A 6656-nucleotide genomic window follows, 5' to 3' on the forward strand; every position below is an offset into this window, starting at 1 on the left:
AAGATTGTGGAGATATACACATGTGACAATAAGAGATTACAAGGGATATGTATGATATGCAATATATGCAAGATTACAAAGATATGCACATGTGATAATGCAAGATTACATAGATATGCACATGTGATAATATTAGAGATATGCAAGATTACATGCACATGTGATAATGCAAGGATTTGCAATGAGAGAAATCCGAATATTGAGAGTAAATCAATATTCGGTCAACACACCCCCTCAAGGTGGAGGTGAGGGTGACTGAACCTTCAGCTTGTCGCGCATGACATGAAATCTAGCCGTTGGTAAGGCTTTGGTGAGGACGTCGGCCAGCTGATTAGAGGTAGAGATGAACTGAACTGATAGTTGACGATTGGCCACCCGTTCATGTACAAAGTGAAAGTCAACTTCAATGTGTTTGGTGCAAGCATGAAACACCGGGTTGGCAGATAAGTAGGTGGCCCCGATGTCGTCGCACCATAGCATGGGCGGCCGACGAAGAGGGAAGTGAAGCTCCTTAAGGAGTGCTTCCAACCAGATAAGCTTGGCAGAGGCATCAGCTAAGGCCTTGTACTCGGATTTGGTTGATGACCTGGCAACTGTCTTTTGTTTGTAAGATGTCCAAGAAATCAAATTGGGGCCAAGAAAAATGGCATAGCCACCTGTGGACCTGCGATCAGAGCTGTTTCCAGCCCAGTACGCATCTGAGAATGCCTGTAGGGTGAAATTGTTGGACCTTTCTAGAAGTTGCCCATGAGAGGTAGTGGCTTTGAGATATCGAAGGATTCTTTTGACTTGGGTCCAGTGATCATTAGTAGGACAGTGCATGTGTTGGCACACCCGGTTTACTACAAAGGAGACATCTGGTCTGGTCAATGTCACGTACTGGAGTGCCCCAACAATGGACCTGTATTTAGTAGCATCATTCATAGGGGCACCCCCTGGATCCATAGAGGAGGTGGCCATTGGAGTTTGAATTGGTTTGCAATCCTTCATGCCAGCCCTGGTCAATAAATCTATGATGTATCTGGACTGTGAGAGTAACAAGCCCTTGGGATGTGTGATGGCTTCGATTCCCAAAAAGAAGTGGAGAGGGCCCAAATCCTTAATAGAGAACTTAGTTGCCAGTTGCCCCAGAATACTGGTGACTCTGGATGGGGTATCAATTATGTCGTCAACATAGATCAAAAAATAAATCAAGACACCCCCTTGGTGAAACATGAACAAAGATGGGTCAGTCCGTGATGCAGTGAACCCCATGTCAAGTAAAAATGTGGATAACCTGTGAAACCATGCTCGTGGGGCCTGTTTAAGGCCATAAAGAGAGCGATGGAGTTTGCACACATGATGAGGAAGTGATTGGTCCACAAAACCAGGCGGTTGTCCCATATACACATTCTCAGTTAGCAAACCATGCAAGAAAGCATTATTGACGTCCAGTTGCCTAATGGGCCAGCCATGGGCCACCGCAATGGCTAGAACAGCTCATATGGTGGTGGGTTTTATAACTGGGCTGAATGTTTTCGAGTAATCCAGACCTTCTTGTTGGTGAAAGCCTTTTGCCACAAGATGTGCCTTGTAGCGCTCTAATGACCCATCTGCCTTCCGCTTGATGCGGTAAATCCATTTGCATCCAATCAAGTTCATGGAAGGATCTCTAGGGACAAATGACCATGTTCCATTGCGCAGTAGAGCATTAAACTCTTCTGCCATTGCAGCCCGCCACTCAGGGACTTTATGGGCCTAACTAAAGCATGTCGGCTCTTCTTGGAGTATAGGAGTTGCGGTCAAGGCATGTGGTGTAGTGCGGCGAGTGGTGCGTAGTGTCATGTGATGCAACCGGGTTGGGGGAGGAGGTGGTGGTGGTAGGGATGATGATGATTGGGAGGTTGTAGATGTTGGGGCGGTGATGTAGAGGTCCTGAAGAGGGCGTGTGTGCCTAGGTGGACTAGGGGGGTTGTTTAGGGTGTGGAAAGTTGGTTTTGTGGGGAGGCCGTGGTGGGGCTGGTTGTAGTTGGGGAACCGTCCTAGAGAGAGACCGTGGGCAAGGGGGGAGGGGGGAGGGTGGTGCAGTTATTGTTGCAGGTGGGGGAGGTGTGGGATGGATGTGAAGTGGGGCTGATGCCCATGGGGAAGGGGAGGGAGGTGTGGATGTAGATGTGGGTTCTAAAATTGGTGTAGTTCGAAATGGGAAGATCGACTCATCAAACCATACATGGCAGGCAATATACAACCGATTCGTGGTCACATGTAAACATCGATAGGCGGCATGAGACGGACTATACCCTAAGAAAACACAAGGTGTGGAGCGGTAGTCCATTTTATGAGAATTATATGGGCGAAGATATGGAAAGCAAAGACACCCAAAAATGCGTAGAAATGAGTAGTTTGGTGCTTGGTGATGGATGAGTTGGTAGGGGGAAACATTGTTCGACACACGGGACGGCATGCGATTTATTAAGTACACAGCCGTATCAAAAGCAAATGGCCAATACCATTGGGGTACGGAGGAATGGGCGAGAAGGGTAAGCCCAGTTTCAATGATATGGCAGTGTCGTCGCTCCACAAAGCCCTGTTGTTCATGGGTATGGGGAGCAGAGACATGATGTTGAATGCCAATTCGTTGAAAATAGGATGGTAGGGTCCAGTATTCACCCCCCGAATCGGTTTGTATGGCTTTAATTTTTCTAGAAAATGTCCTTTCTACAAGAGATTGAAAGGTTTGGAAAACTGAAAATACATCAGACTTATTTGCAAGTGGATAGAACCATATGTAGTTTGTGCAATCATCCAGAAAAATGATAAAGTACCGGTATCCTTCAGGGGATGTAACATATAGGGTCTCCAGACATCACTGTGGATTAAATCTAGTGGAAACAAGCTATGAGTGTGCGTTTCTTTTAAAGTAAACCGATGAGATTTTCCTAATTGACAAGAGGAACAAACACCCGAACGCTGTGTGGACTGGCACAGTAAATTATTGACTCTAAGCATAGAACGAAGAACTGTTTCATGAGGGTGTCCCACCCGCTGATGCCACCTATCAAGATTTATGTTTTCAGCCACATAAACAGTGGGAACCAAAATTTTATTTGTTGATAGTTGATAAAGCCCGCCATCACTCGGTCCGGACAGAAGAATGGTCTTGGTTGTGCGATCCTTGACAAGAAAATAAGAGGGGTGAAATTAAAAAAATACATCATTATCACTAGCAAATTTTTGAACTAAGAAGTGATTTGGATATGGTAGGAACATGTAAAATGGAATTTAAATTAAAGGAACGAGATGGGGAGAGGGAAGATAAAGTGGAATAACCAATATTGTGAATGGGGAGACCCTTACCATTTCCTAAGTGCAGCTGATCGGCACCACCATATGTGTCATAAGATGTCAAGGATTGGATATCAGGGGTGACATGATGGGTAGCTCCAGTATCTGGGTACCAAGTAAGTGCAGATGAGGGTTGGTAAGTGGGCAGGTATGATGGGGTTGGGAGGAGGGGCGGTTGGGTGTGGTGGGCTGTGGGTGTGGGTTGATGGGTATTGGGTAGTAGGGTGAAGGATATCCATGGGTTGGGGAATTGCAGTAGTAGCAATATTGGGCTATGTGGTTTGTTCGGTTGCAGATCGTACAAAAAAGGTTTCCACGACCACCATTAGGGGGAAGCAACCACTGCGGCCACCACGTCCAAAATGGCCACCACGTCCTCGGCCCCTTGGAGATGCTTGGCCAGTAGTGGAACCCGATTCATTGGAGGGGGTCCTTTGTGCAGTGTTGGCCGATGGTGGGGTAGAGGAGGTGGTGTCCGTTATTTGCATTTTTTGAAAAGAGCGAATGCTCTCATGACTTATCAGTAAACTACTCAACTCCGAGAAGGTGGGAGGCTCCAAGCGAGTCAAAATGGGTGCTACAATTCCCTGCAGATCCGGAACAAGGGCCCGCAAGACATAGTTGTTAAAATCAGCAGGTTTTAATGGATTTCCAATGGCAGCAAATTCATCAGCAATGGTCTTTGCCCATTGGAGGTAAGCAGCAACGGATTCATCAGGTTTCTGTTGAAGGTTGTGAAGATACATGGTTAGGTTCATCATCCGAGTGGAGGAGGTTGAGCCATAAGTGGACTACAATGTTGTCCATATCTCATGACTAGTTTCCTTGTCAAGAACAAAGGAGTAAACATCTTCGGAGAGGGATGCGAGAAGCATACTGGTGATGGCAGCATCTTGTTGTTGCCAATCAGCCATAGCATCAGCGGTAGTGGGGTAAGGATTTGTGCCATCAACATATGAGAAGAGACGTTGGCCTTTTAGAAAGGCCACAAGCTGTTTGCGCCAGGCTAAGTAATTGGTGGGTGTTAATTTGATAGAAACATAGTGGTGTGCGTTGGGGAGAAGCTTGGATGCAGGGGTAGTGGTGGTGGCCACAGAGGAGGCTGCATCTTCAGGGATCAAGGCCATTGAAGAGAAGAATGTAGAAGAGAGGAAGAGGATTTGGAAAAAAAAAGGAGGATCGGCTAGAGATGGGGCGTTGCCTTCTAGCTCTATATGCCATGTTGATGTTCAATATTGTGTCCAATCCAGTCATCTCTCAATGGAGGATATAATATATAGCTGTACAATGATTCTCATCTATTATCACATGTGATAATAGAAGATTGTGGAGATATACACATGTGATAATAGGAGATTACAAGGGATATGCATGATATGCACATGAGATAATGCAAGATTATAAAGATATGCACATGTGATAATGCAAGATTACATAGATATGCACATGTGATAATATTAGAGATATGCAAGATTACATGCACATGTGATAATGCAAGGATTTGTAATGAGAGAAATCCGAATATTGAGAGTAAACTCAATATTCGGTCAATAGATTATCATAGCATGCATAGACATACAAGCCAATTCATGAGAGGGTAAGGCAGCCAAGCAGTGTGGCCCTTGCATCAGTGCGGAGGCAGTGAGCTTATATCTGGGGCATCCAAGAGGGATGAATTTTTTAATTTCATAGAGAGGGGTGGGACGATCGTCATTTTTTCGTTCATATGTTTGGGCATTGGCGCCATACAGGCTGACAGCCTTCTTTTCCGCTTGATTAAATTAAGATTTTGAAATTTGACATATACCTAATATAGATCACAACCTCTTCATCCGACAGTTAGAATAATAACCAGATCATGTGTCTACTTGGTAGGGTGTATAGGGAAGAGTCCTACAACAAGCATACAGAAACCTTCTTCCCTAGAAGTCTTGGATGAATTGGGTATCTAACTTAGATTCATCTATTTTTTTATATATAAATTACTCTGGAGTACCTAACTGTTGGGAATATGATAGTTGGTGTTGTCAGTTGTCAACACAGTTACCGACAAACACTCACACACTCAATGGCAGATTGATGTGGTGATGTGGCAGTACATAGTGACATTATTGTCTTGATCGGCATATTTGAGTACCTTGATTCCATGGTGGTGATAGGGCTCTGTATAATTGTAACCAAATAAGAATTGGCTCGGCTACTGCTGATGAAATATTTTGGTTCAATCTCTAAACGGCTCAATTATAGACTTTATATTCAAATCTGTTATATTGGTTCATTGGCTAACATAAACTAAGCCTATTTCAATGGATGGTTCAATCAAAGACAAATTAGAACACAATCTTGTGGTCTAAGAAAAAATCTTAGTGTTGCCATTGAAATCTGAATGAGTGACATGTCGTCGGGAGACCTGGTCACTTTAAACAAGAGATTAAGCAAAAGAAAGGGATGGAGTTGGACTCCGTTGAAGACTCTCCGATGCTTAAATCAGAATCTGAACAACAGGATAAGAGTTTGGAATGATAAGAGCAAAATGGTAAATGGAACAACGTTGGATGTTTTCTAGATAGTCTACCTTATGAGTCACCTTCTTCTTTATAGATATGTATAAGATATGTAAAAGATATGTATGAGGGCGTAGTGACTAGTGTGAGATTTGTTGGAGGGCAAGGCAAGGAATTCACAATTATGATTGGGTTAATTAGGGATTAGCCTTAAGCCCTCACCGTTGAAATAATGCTTTGGCAACCGAGCTCTCAACATCTGACCCCATCAGCTTGGGATAGAATTGGTTGGTCCGAGCAAAGAAGAAATTATCTTTCCAGTTATGGAAGGAGGGTAAATGTGTGAAAAACCTTACCTACAATTCTTGATGACCCAAGCAATAAAACCACCCTCAACTGGAGTTATGCTTCTTTAGAACAAAGAAGTGGGAAAAGACCTCAGGAGCAGCACACTTCCCCAACTTAGAAACCCTGATGATGAACCTCCACTCGTTAGAGGCATTTGGGTAGGAAGCAGCCATAGTATCTCAACACCTCGTTCACCATATAATAGATAGAGAATTGGAACCCCACCTCAAACATGTGCTCATATAGACAAACCTCTCTAACCCTAGCCATACAAGCATTTTCCTGGGACCCTGGCTTCCTAAGCCCCATATTGAGGGGGATAGAATACACATCCCTTAAAGCTTGAAGGAACTCAATAGTAACAGAGCTGGTAATGTCGAAAGCTACAGATGACCTAACAGCTAAAGATGGTCTGAGTTGGTTAGAAACAACAGGAACTTCACTCTGGTTGCCCACCGCCAGGTGTTTTATAGGTACTCT

Source organism: Telopea speciosissima, chromosome 11, assembly GCF_018873765.1.
Source record: "Telopea speciosissima isolate NSW1024214 ecotype Mountain lineage chromosome 11, Tspe_v1, whole genome shotgun sequence".
Classification (NCBI taxonomy): domain Eukaryota; kingdom Viridiplantae; phylum Streptophyta; class Magnoliopsida; order Proteales; family Proteaceae; genus Telopea; species Telopea speciosissima.